Here is a 20,361-nt window from a genome sequence, read left to right as displayed (position 1 = left end):
AAGGAGAAAGGCCTAATTTCCACTTAAATAGGAACTTAGTATAGCAGGTAGTGATGGGAAAATGTAAAAAGTTTGCAGTTTGAGTTTGTGTAAGAGACACTGAAGAATGCTGAATGTTTTCTGATAAATTATGCTCTTTCAATATATCCAAACATTTCAAAGACAATTTTTACAATTATCACAAGTGTTTCCTAGGTATTTACTTTTTTTAAAAAATCATATATCAGGTTCATTTGTTCCCAAATTACTCTAAATGTTCCCCTTTACTACACAGTAGTTTTGATGACTTGCACTGAGAAATATATAAAACAACCAACTATTAAACTTCAACCAGGACACATAACTGACCCATTTGTTGGTACATTTTAGATAATATATTAAACTGTATAGCCAGGCAGCAGAGAAATCCATCGTTTTAAAAGCTACCCAGTGCTACTCCAGACCTGGGACCTTATGGTGGCTGCTCTGATATATGATTTATTTTAGCTGAAACATAACGTTGATCTTGTCTACAGAATGGGGTGTGAACAATATACTGGCAATTTCTGCTGCTGTTATTTCAGCATTTATGAATACAGAGGCATCATGCTCTGGTAGTCTCAGCAAAACATGGGAAGACAGAAACTCTTGTCTTCTATTTTAAGCTCTGCCACTGGCTTACTGCCTGATATTGGGCAAATCACAGTCCTTCTTTGTGCGTCAGCTTCTGCATCTAGTAATTTGATAATGTAGTTTGTATTGTTTGTACAGTGCTTTGTGTGTGGGAGGGGGGGGGGGGAAATTCTGTTGCCTGTATTACACATCAGGTCAGACTAGATGATCACAGTGGTCCCGTCTGGCCTTGGACTCTCTGAATGCATGAGACCAGATCCTCTTTGGGCAGCTTCTTTTGAATATTAATGCCTAAGAAAATAATCGGCACTGGGCTGTGTTTTAACAGATTCCTGTGTTCTTATGTTTTTACTCTGGCATTATCTCATACATCAAAGCTACCACAGAAGTTTATTTTTTCCCTTAAAACTGCAGACAAACTCATTGTTGATGAAACCAAAACAACAACAACACTGGCCAAGATTTTCAGAAGAGACTAGTGGTTTTGAGTGCCTCAGTTTTTGAGTGTCCTATTTTAAGGGGTCTGATTTTCAGATTGTGGACGCTCAGCACTTTCTGAATGTCAAGCCCCTCTGAGGTGTCACAAGTTGAGCACTCAAAATTTGACATGCCCCAGATCACAATTTACTTTTGAAACCTTGGCCAATTGCTTTCTGAATGATCTTATGGTGAGTTCTTTTACAACAAGCTGTTCAAGTTTTGCCTTAATGAAAAGAAACTATTAACATGCATCACATTCCTCTGACATACCAAAGCATTTGCTCATCTGTATTTATGCATCTGTTCTAAGAAGAGTGTCTATTATTTAACTAAGTGTTTTATCAACTAGCTTTTCTGTCTTTTCACAGGTGTATTGATTCTAGAAAGAATAATGTTGTGTGGCCATAAAAATATATATAGTTGAGATATACCTTCAAATTACTTCCTAAAGCCTTTCCCTTTATTATCTCTATATTAATAATCACCCTCATTGTAGAACTATGAGTGAGAGAGAGGATTTAAATACAATACTCCTACTTGTCACATGGGCACTCTTCACTTAATTACATCCCTGTGTATCAGCACCTAGAACTGCCTCTCTTCTACTTCATTGTCAACTTTGTACTTCACACATTATCCTTAAGAAACTATTATTACGTCATTATTTTGGATGTAATCATCAATTTATCTCCATTAATCTATCATGTGTTCAGACTTGCTCAGGAGGATTAAAACTTCATTTTGGTTTACCTAAATGTAACTTGCTTGGCAATTTCTAATCTAGCCTAAAGGAAAACAAGGCTCACTTCTCATTAGATCGTTAATAGACTTGTAAAAAATTCATGTGTTCTTGTTGAAAGGCTAGAATCATGTAAAGATTTTTCATTTACCCTTATGAGACTCCTTTCTTGCCGTCGTTACAAGTTTAAGTATGTTTCTTTCCTCTTTCTCTCCATGTCTCTGTACATAATTTTACTTACAGAGCTTCACTGCTCTGCTTATGCTTTTGTCAGCTTCCTCTTCTTCAGAGGCTCCCAAACTGCAATGGGTTGATCACATAGTTCTGGTCCTCTTTATTTTCAGCTGCTAAATCTCATTAAAATAAGCCATTAGACATTAAAAAGTCTGAAAACTCCTCCTCTACCACCATCTATTAAATAATCATATGGATTGTCAGTGATTACGTAGATGGTGAAAGCACTCATCTGTGTCTAAGCCATGTGTTGTAAATGCAAATAGCTCCTTTGGCGCTATGATTGCAGAGCTGGGATTCTATGGGCTTTGGACACATATCTTACTTGGTATGTCCCTCACATAGTCTTCCCATTCACCTCTGAAAAAAGACAAGATGACCTGGTTTAATCTGTCCAAATATATTTATTTATGGTTGCTTTTTTGTTCTTTATTTTATAGAGTGCAGTAGAAGACACATACTGTGCTCCTAGCCTTAAAGTCAAAGAAAGATAAAGGTACTTACAACAGAGTGCAGAGACCCTACTTGATATCAAGAAAGAAATTAACTCTTAGCATATCTTTGACTTTTGTTCTGATTTCTGAGCCCTCTGTGATATTTTCCTACCATTTCTGACCCTCCCAAACACCTCCCTATTATTCTTTATTTCTTGGGTGTTAAGCTAAGACATTGTGATGGGGTGCTGTACTCAGCACTGGATGGCACTGCCCTGTGGCGGTTCTGTGGATTAGCTCTGCAAGGCTGACACTCCTTCCTGCAGTTGCCCTCTGGTTCTCTCTCCCAGTCTGCAGTTCCTTTCTTGTTCCAGGAGCTGCTGCTGCCTCATCATGGCTCGGCCTTTCAGCCAGGTTGCTGCGTGGTTTCCACTTCCAGGGTAGTCTTTCAAAGTCTCTTTCCATGAGTGGCATCAGGCATTCCTCACATCATCTGTCCTGATTATGTCACTCTCGCAGTGACTCCATCAGTCTTCATATCCACAGCCTGTAGCAATACCACTCTGCAGTGATTGGTAGGGGAACACAGGCCCACCTTGTACTTTAGGTTCCAGTTCAGGGCCCTGTAGTGAACAGTTAAGGTCTGCATCTACATCACCTTACTGCTCTCACCTCTGAACCTCTTCCTACTGTGCTTCTCCCTTCCCACAGAGAGAGGAACTACAGGCTTCCTCGCTGCTACTTCCCCACACTAGTTCCAGCCTCCTAGCTTTATAAAAGTTCTGGCTATTCCCTCACCTTCTAATTAACTTCATCCAGCCTAAATCTCTCCTGTTTGTATCCTAACTGGAGGATTCTCTGCACCTTGAGCTCTTTAAACCACCATTTGAGGACTTCAATAACTCAGACATAGGTTAGGGTTTGTTACAGGAGTGGGTGAGTGAGGTTCTGTGGCCTGCGTTGTGCAGGAGGTCAGACTAGATGATCATAATGGTCCCTTCTGATCTTAAAGTCTGTGAGTCTATGATTGGACCCACTTGGCCTAATGCAGCTCTTGCAGGGCCAGTGTGGGGAGTACACCCCATCACAAGGCTCTTTGAAAACGTACTCCTCATTCTCCATGGATCTGGTGCTTATTGCAGGTTAGGCTAAACAAATGTAATAACACAGAAGCAAGAGAGTCGATGGAAAAGGCTGGCTGTACTAGGTACTCTGGTAATTCTTCTCACCAAATATTAGCTGTTAAATAATGTATTCAGTCTGTGGTTCAAATAGCTCAGCTCCCTCACTTTGTTATATCAACAAGTGAAATGATGATTGATTTAAAATGTTGATTGATCTAATCAAACCCTCCCACGGACAATCAACATTACATACAGAGTCTTAGGGTATGTCTACTGAAAAAGAGAGTGAACAGTGAGGTGACAATGTTTTCAGATAATATTAAATTAGTCATGATAGGTAACTCCAAAACTGACTGCAAAGAGTTACAAATGGATCACACAAAACTGGGTGACTGGGCAACAAAATGGCAGATGAAATTCAGTGTGGATAAGTGCAAAGTAATGCACATTGGAAAAAATAATCCCAACTATACATACCAAATGATGGGGTGTAAATTAGCTGTTATTACTTAAGAATGAGATCTTGGAGTCAGTGTGGATAGTTCTCCGAAAACATCTGGTCAGTCAAGAAAGCTAACAGAATTTTACAAACCCTGACGAAAGAGATAGATAATAGGATAAAAAATATTATAATGCCACTATATAAATCCATGCTATGCCCACACCTTGAACATCACATGCAGCTCTGGTCTCCCCATTTCAAAACAAGATGTATTACAACTGGAAAAGGTACACAGAAGAGCAACAAAAATGATTGGGGTAAAGAACAGTTTTCCTGTGCGAAGAGATTAAAAAGATTGGGACTGTTCAGATTAGAAAAGAGACAACTAAGGGGGGATCTGATAGAGGTCCACAAAATCATGAACGGTGTGGAGAAAGTGAATAGGGAAGTGTTATTTACCCCTTCACATAACGGAAGAAACAAGGATTACCTAATGAAATTAATAGGCAACAGGTTTAAAACAAACATATGGAAGTACTTCTTCACATGCACAGTCAAACTGCGGAACTTGTTGCCAAGGGTTATTGTGAAAACCAAAAGCATAACTAGGTTAAAAAAAGAATTAGATAAGTTCATGCAGGATTAGTCCATCAATGACTGTTAGCAAAGATGGTCAGGGAAGCAACCCCATACTCCGGGATTCCCTGAATTGCTGACTGCCAGAAGCTGGAACTGGACACAGGGGATGGATCACTTGATAATTGGCCTATTCTGTTCATGCTTTCTGAAGTATCTGGCATTGGCCAATATTAGAAGACAGGATATTGGTCTAGCTGGACCATTGGTCTGACCCAATACTTTTCTTAAGAGCCTTGGTGTGGGACCTTGTCAATGGCTTTCTGAAAGTCTAGGTAGATTATATCAACTGGCACTCTTTTGTCCACATGCTTGTTGGCATCCTCAGAGAATTTTAATAGATTGTTGAGATATGATTTCCTAAATAAACATAAATCCCTCCACCAAACACCATCATCTCATCCATGCATTGAGATCCTGCAGTGCTGCTTGTCTAAGTGGCTCTGCATGTGGAACTGGAACCATTTCATAGAGTGGTAGCATGGAGGTCCTAAACTTTAATCTCTGACCTAGCAACCTAAATTTGGCCTCAAGGACTTCTCTCCTACCTTTCCGTATGTCATTGTCATCTACACCTACCATGACCACCGGCTCCTTTCTAGCACTACACATAAGTCTGTCTAGATGTCTTGAGAGATCCGCAACTTTTGCACCTGGTAGGCAATTCACCATGCAGTTCTCCTGGTCATCACAAACTCAACTATGTCTATTTCTAATAATCAAATCCTCTGTTACTGTTATTTGTTTTATCCTGCTAATGAGGGTTCCCTCCCACAGAGATGAATCCTCAGTGTGCGAGAATACTATGACATCCTCTGGAAGGAAGGTCTCAAATATGGGATTGTTTCCCTCCTCTCCAACTTGATGTTCTTGGTTGTGAATCAAATGGATACTAAGTATATGTCAGATTATTAATAAATATATTAACAACACAGGTAACATGAGCATCTTAATAGAATGGCCAAATCCTGCATTTGGATGTTCAAATAAGCACTTAATGCCTACATTATTTTTATGCATTAATTCAAGTATCTGAATGCAAGATTTAGATTGTTTATTAAAGAAAGGAACATAGATTTGAAAACATAGCTTTTTCTATGAGGAATATTAGCTGCTTGTTTGCTTTGATATGGACCCTATACAGAAAAATTCATCAGGACATTTGGATCATGAGGTTACTGGTACTGGGACTAAAGAGCTGAGGATAAATAGGAGAGAATAAAAAGCCACTCAATTAATTCTGATAGCCTGCAGAAAAGATAGGTGGGGTAAGGGTTACCATTATGCAGGAAATATTAAATAATGTAGATAATATAATTCTCATTTTCATACAGTAAAGCAGATGTGGACATTAATCAAAACAAACAAAACTCTTCAACAGATGTCTGGAAAACCCTTTATTAGTGAAATTGCTGTAGCATGCCATGTATGACAAAGCAGTTGAAGAAGAAATGTGCACATTTGTACTGTACATACTGTCCCGAGTGCAGTATGTTCATTCTGGTGGAATGAAGCCCTCATAATATATACTTTGTGTTGCTTTTATATTGGGCCAGTTCTTGATTAAGAGACTGGCTCTGCAATTTGGAATGAGCTATGTGTTTTTTGGCACTAGGTCCCAGGAACAGACACAGAGGAGTCTGGTTTGGGGCACTTTTCACTTACTGCCTCCTCCTCTTGTGGCTTTCTTCTGCCCTTTTCTGTCCTCTCTCCTCCTATGATATTCCTTCACCATTCCCGTGTTAATACTAACTATTGACCCAACTGAATATATACTAATAGTGAACAAACACTGCCTCTCAACTCTCTGCCAGTCGCTTCAAATTCATATGCATTACATTCACCATTTTAAAATAACGTGGTTGAATTGAAAAGACTGGTAGAGAGGGAGCAATTGGCACATCTGTGCACCTAATCAGCATTAAGTTAAGAGCAGAAGAGGCAAGGAGAGAAGATAGGAAGAAGAAATTCACTTAGGGAATAGAGAGAAATGAGCATCCCCCATGAAGCACCTACCTCCCAGCCACTGCCCCCCACACATTATTTTCCCATCAGCTGTAAAATGCTCCCAAGTACTGTACCTAGAACAAGTTTCCCTCAAAAATCATCCTTACTTCCAAGAGTGATGTCCAGTTTTTAGTGTTCAGAATCTGGTCACCCATGATTTTTTATGATGACCTGAACATTTACAGGTTCCCAGAGGATGACAAGAGATGGGACCATTCTTTCTAGAAATAGTCCAGCTTTTCTTTCTCTAAGTGAGTGCAGGTCTGTGTATCTGCATGTGATTGCTCATATTCAGAGTTGCTACTCTCAGTCAGAATGATGGGGTTGTCATTCCTTTCTATTGTCTTGCACAGGTGCTATCTTGAGAGAGCAACTCAAACTCTCTTCTGACTTAGGGATTTGAAAACTGGTTCATCAAAAATTCTGTTTTACCCATTGGACCACTTGGGGTCCCTGTATCCACATTAGTATTATTTAATTGTAACAATCTTACATGCCCAATGTTTGTCTCAACATAAACAAACAAAAACATCTTTACAGACTAAACTGAAACAACTGTCTTCAAGGGAGTTTGCTTTACATTAAAAAGTATTGAGAGCACCACCTACTGGTGAAAAATATAGAATTGAAATGATTCTAAGTTGATGTTTCAAAATGCAGGGAATAGTGTGGGAAGACACTATCTTTGTCCTGGATAAGGAAGTTTTCTATTCATTTGAATTCTTTACAGTTGAAATGTTTGTAAATATGTTATTTTATATATGCAACAAGGTGGGTGAGGAAATATCTTTACTGGACCAACTTCAGTTGGTGAAAGAATCAAGCTTTTCTTCAGGAGCTCTTCTTCCGAAGTAAAAAGAACAGGAGTACTTGTGACTAACAAATTTATTTGAGCATAAGCTTTCATGGGCTACAGCCCACTTCATCAGATGCATAGACTGGAACATACGGCAAGAAGATATATATACATACAGAGAACATGAAAAGGTGGAAGTAGCCATGCTGACTGTAAGAGGCCAATCAATGGAGATGAGCTATCATCAGCAGGAGAAAAAAAACTTTTGAAGTGATAATCGAGATGACCCATAGGAGGTGTGAGGATACTTAACATGGGGAAATAGAATAGTATCCTGACACCTCACACCTTCTATGGATCATCTTGATTATCACTTCAAAAGATTTTTTTTTTGATGATGATAGCTCATCTCGATTGGCCTCTTACAGTCAGTATGGCTACTTCCACCAAGTGCATGGGCTTCAGAGGTATAAATGGTGGCCAAAATATTTATGGAGCGGAATAAATTTGAATTAATACAGAGTCAGTTCTTTTAAGGCCAGAACTTAGTCCGCAATAACTCTTATTGAAATGCATCTGAGATTTGCCTAAATAAGTCTTCAATAAGGACTGCCACATTTGGCTAGTAGTTCTAAATCCTTTTGCATACAATTAAAATATTTTAACCAGTACTTACATTTACTTGGTCCTGAAGCAACACTCAATGGTCTGCAATTCTCTGCATCAACTTTAGAATGTAGACTACCTAAAGCTGAACTGAAATGTTCAAGACAGTTGGACAGGTACAAACAAATGCAGCATGCTGTTGCTTCATATTAGAAGATTGATCAAATTCAGCTATTTTATAACAATTATCTGTAATACAATTACACCCTTTTACAACTGAGATCAAGATAACTTTTTATGTTTTTATTCTGTTTGTTGACGTTGCCAGTAATATCACTAGCAGTAGATGTTGCTGTCACCTTTACCCATTCTTGATGAGGCATCCTTACCAAAGAAACAAATACAGGAACATTATATAATACACTTTCATCCAGATTTCGCCGAGTTGCACAGGATTTAAACTCCCCTTTGTAGAGGTTTCTCAGAACTAGCAAAGAGCTTTGAATTTTCTTTTTAAAATTCTTCCCAGGTCATATTCCCATTCAGAGTACATCTTCCTTCTTTTGTGTGTACACATCATTGCATGTGTATAAGCCGTGTTGGGCACATAACATTTTAAATTGCTGAGGGCAATTTATCCACTTTTATAAAGAACTTCAGCATACTCAAACAAAAAACACTATTATCTAGTAAATACAAAATTATTGTTTTCTTTCTGAATTAAACTATTCTGACAGCAGATGGCACTAACCGCTAAGGTTTGTTGTCTGTTGTTTGCTGCACAAAATTAGTGATTGGTTAAAGTGAAGAGAGCTTAGAATTGCTGGCCAGAAATTAAAGCTATTTAGCTTAATCTAATCAAATGGCGATATGAGAAGGAAAAAAACATGCTTTCTTGGTATCCAGTATAACTTGTCACTGGTAACACTCACATCAAATCTGCTCAATTTTCAAGTCCAAATGGGACTTCTGAGACGACAGTTTTGTGTGTTAAGTCTAGTGTATGAAAGTTAAACTGCAGCCTTTCTGCTTCATACTCACTGTGGAGTCAGAACATGGCTAGCAGTGACGCTGATGGTTCACGAGAATATACTCCATCTTACTCCATGATAGCAATACTGATCTTTATACTGACACCAATGACTGCAGTTCTCTTCATCCAGCAGGCTGAATCTCACGATCTGACATCCAAGAGGACCATTTACTCACAATTTTGGTTCTCTATGCCAAATTAAAGTTCAGACAGCTCTTCCTCTACATTGCTCAACAGACACAGGACCTCTGGTAGCTGGTTGCTAGAATGAGTTACTGTTTCTGCCAAGGTACTTTGCAGAGCAGTGTTCTGAGATGAAAAAGGAACATGAATGTAAGGAATATTATTATTCACACGGGACAAGTCCTAAGCAACCAATATTGCCTGTGCTTTTTCTGAAGTTTACAGACAGCTGTAGTCAGTTCTGTTCACTTCTAAATGTCTGGTTTTATAGACTAGAAAATTGCAGATGACCTGTGATATACTTTGCTTCTAACTACTTTTTGTGCAGTTGGCCTGCCCTGCTGCACTTAATTGGGAGGCCCTCCCTCTCAAAACGTGCCTTATTTCGAGAATGGGATAAACATCTACTAAAGACTAGGCTGAGACAGGTGAACTATCCTTACTTGTGTCCAGTGTCTGATTTAAAATCCATGCCAGCAGAGATGAATGGCAAGTCCCTTATTCTCCTTGTGCTACAAAGCAACTTGTCAGTTAAAGGCTGGTTGCCATTTCAGTGTAAGAGTGTAAGTGTGTAAGTGTGTAAGAATGCCATTTCAGTGTAAGATCCTCAGATATATAGATAAATATACATCCACCAGTTATTTAGATCTTCTGCTGGAATACTGTGTCAGACATACCTGTTAATTCATTTTCAGAAATGTCAAAGGTATTGTGAGTGCTCTGAGTTTTACACACCATGCTGAGATGAGCCTACAGGTCGATCTTTAGGGCAGAAACAGCATATCCTAGCTAAGTGATTTTGATCTGGCTGCACTGCATCTGTTCTCCACTGGTGATCACCTCTGTGTTCAGTTCCTCCATCTGAAATACAAATAAGACAAAAGGAAACAGTCAGACAATGGTGGCTCCACTTTACATGACAGTTGGGCATCCTTTGGGTTTGGAATTTTGTGGTGACTTGTCTGCCACAAAATACTCACCTGGGTACAAGTACCAGTTCTAAACTCAACACCAGTTCTCAGCTAAGTGTTGTACTGATATCTTATCTCCCCCTTGTTCAGATTGCATGAGGGGCTTGCATCCACTTCCATTCTGATTCTGTCACTGACCGACAGCAAAGTGGATTAGCTTCCAGTAGAGCTGGAAAAGTAAGAGAGTGAGTGTGATAAGGGATCCATTCATCTGACTGCTCACCAAATGCCTCTTCGAAAGGCAGCCAAGGCCCACAGAAATCAGAAATTATCCTTACATTCAGCTCTATTCAGTTCATTATGAATAAAAACAAATAGCCAATATCTCATCTGTTTAGAGCATTCCACAAAATCCATTTTTCGGTGCTTAAACTGAATGAGGCAGCCATCTTTGTCTCCCACTAGCAATTCATATATTTCATGGCCAGATGGGACCATTATGATCAGTTTGTCTGACCTGCATAGCACAGGCCATAGAATTTGAATTCATCTAAAAAAACCCCGAGATCTGTAAAAGATATGTTTCAGAAATCCTTAAAAATGCAAGGAAACCCAGAGGAGTGCTTCTACAGAGGCTCCATTCTCCAGGGAGACCAATCAACTAATGATTCTGAAAGAGCAAACACATTGTTTTGAATGGCTTTACTCTGATTTAGTAAATTTCATCTAGGGATGTCAAAATTCTCCACAAAGTGCTTGAATTTGGGTCAGTCTGGATATGCAAGGGGAGGTTCTATAGCTATTTACAGAAACTAACATTTGGACTCTTGCCTCTTATGTCTTGTGAAATCTAGCTGGAAACACTGAGCCTGAATCTTTTCTCACAATGGAGTTATACTGATATGAAACCATTGTAAGTGAGAGAAGAATCAGGCCCCTTCTATCCATTATTAGAGAATGTTAATGGCTTTATTCAGAAGACCAGCAGTCCTCAAATGAACATCTTCTCCAGATGCTGGCAATCTCATCAGTTTTTACTTTGTCTGTAACATTCCTTTTTTAAGGAAAGATTATTTCAAAGAGTGTGGCAAGGTTATTTTGGCTTTATCTGGAGACCCTGAAGTATTTCTCATTAGATGTAGAAGCAACTGGAAGGGTCATAAAAATTTGCAAATCTTCAACAGAACAGAAAACACACATGGATTATAATAGAAATGTAGATCCATAGAACCATAGAAATGTAGGGTAGGAACAGACCTCAAGAAGTCATCTAGACCATCCCCCTGCACTGAGGCAGGACCAAGTAAACTTAGACGATCCCTGACAGATGTTTGTCTAACCTGTTCTTTAAAAACCTGCAAAGATGGGGATTCCACAACCTCCCTTGGTAATTTATTCCAGTGCTTAACTGTCCTTGTAATCAGAAAGTTTTGCTAATATCTAATCTAAATCACCTTTTTCTGCAGATTATGGTGATTTCTTCTTGTTCTTCCTCTGTGAATGTACAGAATAATTGATCACCATTGTCTGTACAACAGCCCTTAACATATTTTTAAAACTGCTATCAGGTCCCTCCTCACTCTTCTTCTTTGAACACTGACCATGCCCTGTTTTTTAATCTTTCCACACCAGTCAGGTTTTCTAACCCTCTTACCATTTTTATTGCTCTCCTCTGTACTTTCTCCAGTTTGTCCACATCCTTCTTAAAGTGTGGTGCCCGAAACAGTTACCTCCTTTGTTTTACATGCAACCCTCCTGTTGATACACCCCAGAATAACACTAGCTTTTTGCAACTGTATCCCATAGCTGGCTCATGTTCAATTTGTGAACAACAATGACTCCCAGATCCTTTTCTTCAGTAAATCACTGAGCAAAGAGATCAAACCTTCTACAGTAGACTGGAGACCAAAAACAATCTTGCTTCTGATGTATGGAAATTCTATATTAATTGACAATTTTAAATCCTTGTACATCTTTATGATCTTCAAAATTATAAACCCCATCCTGTGAGACAAAGCTACTCCATTTAGTGTTTCTTAATGTTAAAGTGTAAAATATTCTATTCCCTAGAGCACATTTTGGAAAATGGAAAATCATGTATCTTTTGTGCCCTGTTCATATTCCACTGCAATCCAGGGGTATAGTTTGCAAAAGATGTCTAAGTCTCATTTTCAGAAGAGATTTAACCACTTTGGGCCGAATTTTCAAAGGTATTTAGTCATGTAAAAATGCAGATAGGTGCTTAGATTTTCCAAAGCATTTAAGATGCCTAAATCCTGTAATAGGAGTTAGGTATCTAGGTGCTTTTCAGAATCCCACTGGGTTCCTATCTGCACTCTTAAGCATGTAAATACTTTTAAATCTATCCCTAGGTGCTTTTGAAAATATTACCCTTTATCTTATTGAAAGTAAATGGGTCGTAGGCACCTGTGTTACTTTTGAAAATGTGACTTAGGTTTCTAAGTTGCTTAGGCACTTTTGAAAATTTTACCCAGTAGAAGTAGGATAGGACCCTTAAATATTGAGTAAACAGTTTGTTCTGCTTTGCCATTTTGTATATTTGGGCCTCTCATTCTACCATTATTTTGTTGAGGAATCTGCTGTGGAACCATTTTGCCCACTGAAATCATTTAAACCATACATACAGTGTCAAATGATTATGAAATACGTGCCAGAAACATACTGAAAGGAATGAATAACAATGGGAACCTAATTTGCTGTGTGAGAGAAATAAGGTTTATTAGAATATAAGGGGAAAAATTAATTGCATCAAAGAAGATATAAAAGCACACAGAATAAAAGACAAGAAACAGAATACAAGAGAAGCCTTGAAAGCAAAAACATGCTAAAGTGAGAAGATCTTCAGCAAATTCCAGTGACCAGAAGTTCAGTTATAAGCCTTATTAGATTTCTTAGCAAAGGGTAGAGAGTATGTTTCTTTTCTCAGTTGCCAGGCCCCGTCCTTGTCTGGATGCTTTGAATCAGTATGTCTGGTGCTGGGCATATTCAAATGTGGCAAATATTAGTGGAAATACAAGTTGCAGATACACAGGGTAGACAGACTGGAACACACATTGGTGCACAGGGATTACAATAGGATGGACCTGGGTTTGGTTCAATCATTGGCAGACAGGGTCTGTAGTCAGGGAGAAAAACTGGTGCACAGATTGATTCTGATGCACAGGCTGGCTTTGCAGATTGTTGAGCACATGGAGTTGTACTCTTTGGGTTACAGGGGTATTTTGGCAGCCTGGTAAAACAAAATATTTTGGATAGATTTAATATGAGGTAAATAGACTTTACAGAAGTTAATGTGAACTATTAAAAGAAAAGCGACAAGGAGTCCCGTGGCACCTTATAGACTAACAGAAGAACTGGAGCGTAAACTTTCATGGGTGAATACCCACTTCATCAGATGCATGAAAAGAAAGCAACAAAGAATATATAGTAAAACATTAAATCCAAAAAAATCTCAATTTTGACAAGTTAGATCCTTTTATATGTGTAAAGTAAAAAATAATCTAGGGCAATCAGACAATGTCATTGTGTGAAGTCTTGAAAGGCAAGGGGATTTTCCTTTGGAATAGTTCACCTGGCCATTCAGGATAAATAGTTTTCTTTTTGCTGAGCCCAGTTACAAATGGTCATTGAGCACCACCAACAGCACACAACTGGATCCCCCTGTTAGTGGAAGGGGCAAAGAAAGGAGGGGGAAAATATATGGGAGAATCAGAGATGGAATTATGCAACTGGGGAAAATGGAGTGCGAAACACTATGAAACAATCAGCAATTGGAGACAGCAACTTCATCAGAAGGGTATGTGCTTTAGATAATTAAATGCTGCTTTCAGTTGATCCTTCATGCAACCATAAAACAATTCTTGAGAAAGCCTGAAAGATTTCCTAATAGGTACAGAAGATAAGCACTGGAATGGAAAGCTTCTTAATAAAGTATTATTCAAGACTTTCCACTTTTAAAATATACTTTCATGTCCTGTAAGTTTCAGGTACTGTGGATGGGTACTTATTGCCAATAGGTTCATATAGATGTGCCTGGTTTAACCAGCAATCATTTGTGGTATACATAACTTGCAGTCCCCTCCTACCAGCAGCCTGCGGTAAGCATTGATCTCACAATCCAGCTGATACTTGGCAGGGACCTTATTTTATACCTGTGTGAAACACCTTTGCATGCTGTTGGCACTATATAAATAGAAAAGTAATAATATTAATTAATATTAATTGATCCTTTTGTATGTGATTTAGAATCTGTTATAAGACCTATGTACTAGGTACACTTAAGAAAATGTTGAAAGAACGAAAGAGAAACTGGTTAGATACATTTAAAGAGTGAGAGGGAACCTTGGAGGGGAACATATTTTCACACTTTTTAAAACTTTTTTTTCAACTGGAAAAATGTGTACGTGGGTTGGGGGTGAGGGAAAGGCAGTAAGAAAGAAAGGGAAAAGTAGTACTTCCAGTGGGGAAAAAAGGGAAAGAGTTTAAAAGAGGGATGGGGAGAGAAGTGGGAAACCCCCAAAATCAAGAGTTGAAACGTTTCTCTTTTAAGGAACAAAATGTTTTAAATTTGATTTTGTTGTTCAAATTAAAATGTAAAATGAATTGAACATATCAGTTATATATATGAATTTTCCTTAAAAATTACAATTTTTGAAAAAATAATTCCGTCAAAATGTTCTTGTGAGGAGAAACCCTGTTTTTCCGTCAACTTTAGCGTGCAGTGACTCTGGAAACAAATGAAACATTCAGAGTGAGCACAGCCATAGATGTTAGAACTTAGTGTATTGAGGGAAAGTTATGCAATACACCAGATTTCTCTCTTACTCTTTATGAAAACTACCTGGTGATCACTGCCTTCCACATAGACAATCCACATCAGATGAGTATATAGGACTTCTGTTCACCCTTATCCAAAGGACTACTCCTCTAACAGTTCAGTACCCCGTAATGTTGTACTGCATGGTCAGTGTTTGTTATGAGCCCAGCCCTGGTGTGGGTCAGTTGAAAAGGCAGTTGCTGAAATGCACTCTCTTGTTCTGGGAGCAGCTATCTGTGCGCCCTCGTGTGTTTCTTTGATATGAGTAAATCTTCATCATTTTATCTTGATACAATCCACTGGGTGCACGGAAGCCCAGATTGTCACTGACTCTTGTGTTATGGCTGAAGAATCAGAGTGGAAAAGTACAGGTACACTTATACAGGAACAGCGCCAAGGTTTTTGGCGCCCTAGGCTCAGGGCCGGCTCGCTGGTCCCGTGGCTCCGGTGGACCTCCCACAGGCGTCCCTGGGGACGGTCCACTGGTCCCGCTGCTCTGCATGCCTGCGGGGGGTCCACCGGAGCAGTCTGCCGCCCTCCCAAATCCTGGTGCCCTAGGCAACCGCCTGGGTCGCCTAAATGGAAGCGCCGGCCCTGCACTTATATGTCTCATGCAGGGACCAGCCACATCTGTAGTGCCTGTGCCCTCTTGAGGGAGGGGATTGCTTCGTGCTAGTGTCCCTTGGATCTGATAATCTAACCCAAAAATGGCAGGGAAAAGTCAGAATCATTCCTCCTTGTCCCCAAGTTGTCCAGCAGGGCTGGTTGGTCTGGAAGATGAGTTCATGCATTACCCTTCTTAAGGCATAAAAGATGGTGCAGTGACACACTGCCACCCATACTGGGCAATGAGATTCTCACATTCTGATCTAGAGTCAGTCACAGATTGACCAAAATGCCAAACAATAATGAACCAATAGAACCGGACATTTCTTGTTACTGAAATATATCTTACTGATATTTATCAGATGTTTATTTTTCTTGCAGTGAGAAAATATCTTTCTTGTATCATACTTTGAAAAGGAAATTGTATAAATTTAATTGCTAAATTTAGAGTTTATTTTGCTTTGGAATTTTGAAGTGTTGGCTTTAGTTTTTATTAGTGTTCACATTACGGTATTGTCTAGAGCCCCTAGTTGGGCCCTATGTGAAATCAAATAAACTATTTTCTGATTTGTGTGTATTTAATGAACAAAACAAACACACAGAAAGGAATGAATAGCAATGGTAACTAAGTTTTGCTGTGCCAAAGAAATGAAGTTTATTAGAAAATTCACAAGGCAGATTTAGACTGCCTTAGGCACTGAAACAGAATTGGAGATAGGAAATGCAATACAAGTGGCAACAAAAAAGCAGAAGAATATGTTGAAATGGTAAGAAGTTCAGCACCTTCAAGAGAATAGGACTGAGATTCGTAAAGCCAGCTAGGGGATTTAGACACCCATTCCCATTAACTTCCCTTGGAAGTGTGCATCCAAAGCCATGAGTACCTATGAAAATCTTAGCCTAGGCTCTTCATGGTAAGTCTTGAGTATAGTGTATTTTCTCTATCAGCGTTCTGTATCTTTGTCTTGATGCTTTAAATCAGTGTTTCTGCTGCTGAGGATTTTCAAATATGACAGATTTTAGTGGTGGCCCAGGTTACTGATGAACAGGGACTGCAGCCTGATAGACAGGCTGGTGCACAGGGATTGCAGCAGGCCAGAGCCAGGTTTGGTTCAATCATTGGAACACAGAGGCTGCAGTCAGGAGGAAAAGCTTATGCACAGATTGGTTCTGGTGCACAATCTGGTTTGCAAACTGATGAGCAGATGAAGGTTGTACTTTCTGAGTTACAAGGGTAGTGAGGCAGCCTGGTAAAACAAAATCATTTTGGATAGATTTAATGTGAGGTGAATGGACTTTACAGAAATCATCGTGAAACAAAAAGTAAGCAATGTGAAAAATGTACAATAGAATGCTGTATACTAAATCTAAATCTAGAGAACTCAACTTTGAGCAATTTGGATCCTTTCCTTTATATATCTTAAGTTTATAAAAAGGAAAGCTAGGCTGCCTTGGAGTGCAAGAGGATTTTCTTTTATAATTCATTTTAAGGTATGTCTACACTGCAGCTGGAAGGTAGATACCCAGGGAGGCTAAAAATAGAAGTGAAGACATGAGGGGCTAGCTGCCTTGAGTATGATCCCATATGAGACCCTACATACATACCTGGATCAGCTAGCTCTTCCTGCTGCTTGTATTGCTGCAGCTACATTTCTATTTTTATTGTGATAGCTAGAGCAGACCTAGAGTGGGTATTTGCACTCAAGCTGGAAATGACACCTTCCGGCAACAGGGCACACATACCCTTAGAGGCATAACCTCAGCATCAAGGACAAGACTTCCTAATATGTACCTGCAGTCCTTTCCATCCAGAAGCCTCCATTACGCATTGATTTCACAGTCCAGCTGACACTTGTACTCGCAGTTTTGGTGTTCTATGTCAGATCAAAGTTCAGCTATTCATGCTTCCCCACCGCTGATCAGGCACTGGAGCCCTGGTAGCTGTTACTACAGCGAGTTTCTGTTTCTGCCAAGGTGTTTTACAGAGCCGCGTTCTGAGAAGGGGAAAAAATGGAAGTAAGGGATATTGTTATACATGCAAGCCAGGGCTTGCAAATATGAGTACCCAGTGTTTGCCTGTGGTTTGCAGACACACCCACATACTCCTGTTCAATTCTCAGTGTCTGGAATGTTCTAATCTATAAAAACTGATGACCTGTCACGTGCCCTGTTTCTAACTACATCTTATGAAGATGAACTTAACTGGGAGGCTGCCTCTCTTAAAATGTGTCTTATTCTGAGAATGGAATAAACATCCACTAAAGACTAGGCTGAGAAAGGTGAACTTTTCTGTCAAATTTCAAATCCATTCCATGAGAGATGAAATGGCAGTGCCTTATTCTCCCTGTGCCCCAAAGCAACTTGTCACATATATGTCTGAAGGATGGTTGCAATTGCAGTGTAGCAAAACTCTCAGACATACCAAGAAATATACAGCCAACCGTTATGTCGGGCTTCCTCTACAGTGCTGTGTCATATATGCCTGTTAATTCATTTTCAGACATTCCAGAGATGTTGTGAGTGCTTTGAGTGTTACACACCATACTGGTTTGGGCCTGCAGGTCAATTTCCGGAGCCTGAACTGTGTGTCTTAGCTCAGTGACTCATGTCTGGCAGCTCTGCAGGCTGTTCTCCACTGGAGATCACCTCCTTATTCAGTTCCACTGTCTGAAATACAAATAAGGTGAAAGGAAACAGTCAGAAAATGGTGGCTCCACTTTATATGCAATCTGGCACCCTCTGGCTTTGGAATTTGATTTTGATTTGTCTACCATAACATACCACACGGGCACAGTACCAATCCTCGACTTCACACCGGTTCTTTTCAACTAAGATCTCATACTGATATCTTATCTCTCCCAGGACCTTGTTTAGTTCACATGATGGAGCTGCATCCACCTCCACATTGATTTGGTCACCAAGCTGACTGCGAAATAGTTTGGCTTCCTGAGGAGATCAAAGAGTAAGAGGTTGAACAATACAGAAAGGATCTTTTCCTCTTATTGATCACCAAGCACCCTCTGAAATTTTCCTGACCGTCTTCGTGGTCTCTCCCTGCTTTCACATTTCTATCAGAAATGATCCACGTTTTCAGATGTACTGAACCCAGTTTATTATGAATGCCAGTACGCCCAGTACAGAAATAGAAGCAAATGCCCTAAATATTTTAAAACTGCCACCAAAATCCACTGTGTCTCCCAAAGGGGAAACATAATATTCCTTCTTTGTGTGGCGGGGAGGGGGGGGGAATATTTTTGTGGAAATAACACCTTGTTGTTGGCTTTGAGTGCAGTTAGTGTAGAGATGTGATGAACAGCCAGTTGGAATTCACACCTTTTCAACTCTCCTCTTTTTTGGCGGGGGAGGGGGGCAGTTGTCAGTGAGGTTATACAGAAACTGTGTAGATTATAATTGTATTTGGGTCTATGTCAAGGGCAAGATTTGCTAAAACTTGGAACAATTTAGACAAATAGTGAAATATGTGTATGGAAAAAACTATTCAAAGAAGTATGAGGAGGAACTAATAGAAGGAGGTTAGAAGGGAACTCAGCCACTGAGGTATTGAAGAACATTATTCAAACAATGGCTGAGAGTAGGTGAATCACTTCTGCATTTTCTATGCTTCTCTCTAGAGATATAACATTCCTTTATCTAGTTTGTATTTAATAAATACCTGTCAGTTCTCATACCCTAGTCTGTTGCAAGTATTGCAAGTGCTTTGGAGGATAGGATTAAAATTCAAAATAAGTTGCATAAATTGGAGAAAAGGTCTGAAGTAAATAGGATGAAGTTCAATAAGGACAAATGCAAAGTACTCCACTTAGGAAGGAAATAGGAAATGACTGCCTAGGAAAGAGTACTGCAGAAAGGGATCTGGGGGTCATAGAGGATCACAAGCTAAATATGAGTCAACAGTGTGATGCTGTTGCAAAAAAAGCGAACATTATTCTGGAATGCATTAGCAGGAGTGTTGTAAGCAAAACATGAGAAGTAATTCTTCCGCTGTACTCTGCTCTGATTAGGCCTCAACTGGACTATTGTGTCTAGTTCTGGGCACCACATTTCAGGATGGATGTGGACAAATTGAAGACAGTCTAGAGAAGAACAACAAAAATGATTAAAAGTCTAGAAAACATGATCTATGAGGGAAGATTGGAAAAAAATGGGTTTGTTTAGTCTGGAAAAGAGAAGACTGAGAGGGGACATGATAACAGTTTTCAAGGAGGAGGGAGAAAATTGTTCTGCTTAACCTCTGAGGACAGGACAAGAAGCATTGGGCTTAAATTGCAGCAAGGACAATTACGTTGGACATTAGGAAAAACTTCCTAGCAGGCAGGGTGGTTAAGCACTGGAATAAATTGTGTAGGGAAGTTTGGAATCTCTGTCCTTGGAGATTTTTAAATGTAGATTAGACAAACACTTGTCAGGGATGGTCTAGATAATACTTAGTCATGCCAGGAGTGCAGGAGACTGGACTAGAGGGCGATCATTGGAGATTCTTTTATGAGATTAGAGATCAATTTTGTTTAGACAAAAACAGAACCTGTCGGAATGGTCTAGATAATTAGTCCTGCCCGGTGCAGGGATGGACTAGATGAGTCTACTTGAGGTACATTGGCACGTCCTTTCCTCATCAGCATATTTCTGTATTATCTCCTGCAAAATTTCCTTGACGGCGCCA

Source organism: Chelonoidis abingdonii, chromosome 21 (genome assembly GCF_003597395.2).
Source record: "Chelonoidis abingdonii isolate Lonesome George chromosome 21, CheloAbing_2.0, whole genome shotgun sequence".
NCBI lineage: Eukaryota > Metazoa > Chordata > Testudines > Testudinidae > Chelonoidis > Chelonoidis abingdonii.
Note: the sequence above shows the minus strand (reverse complement) of the source record.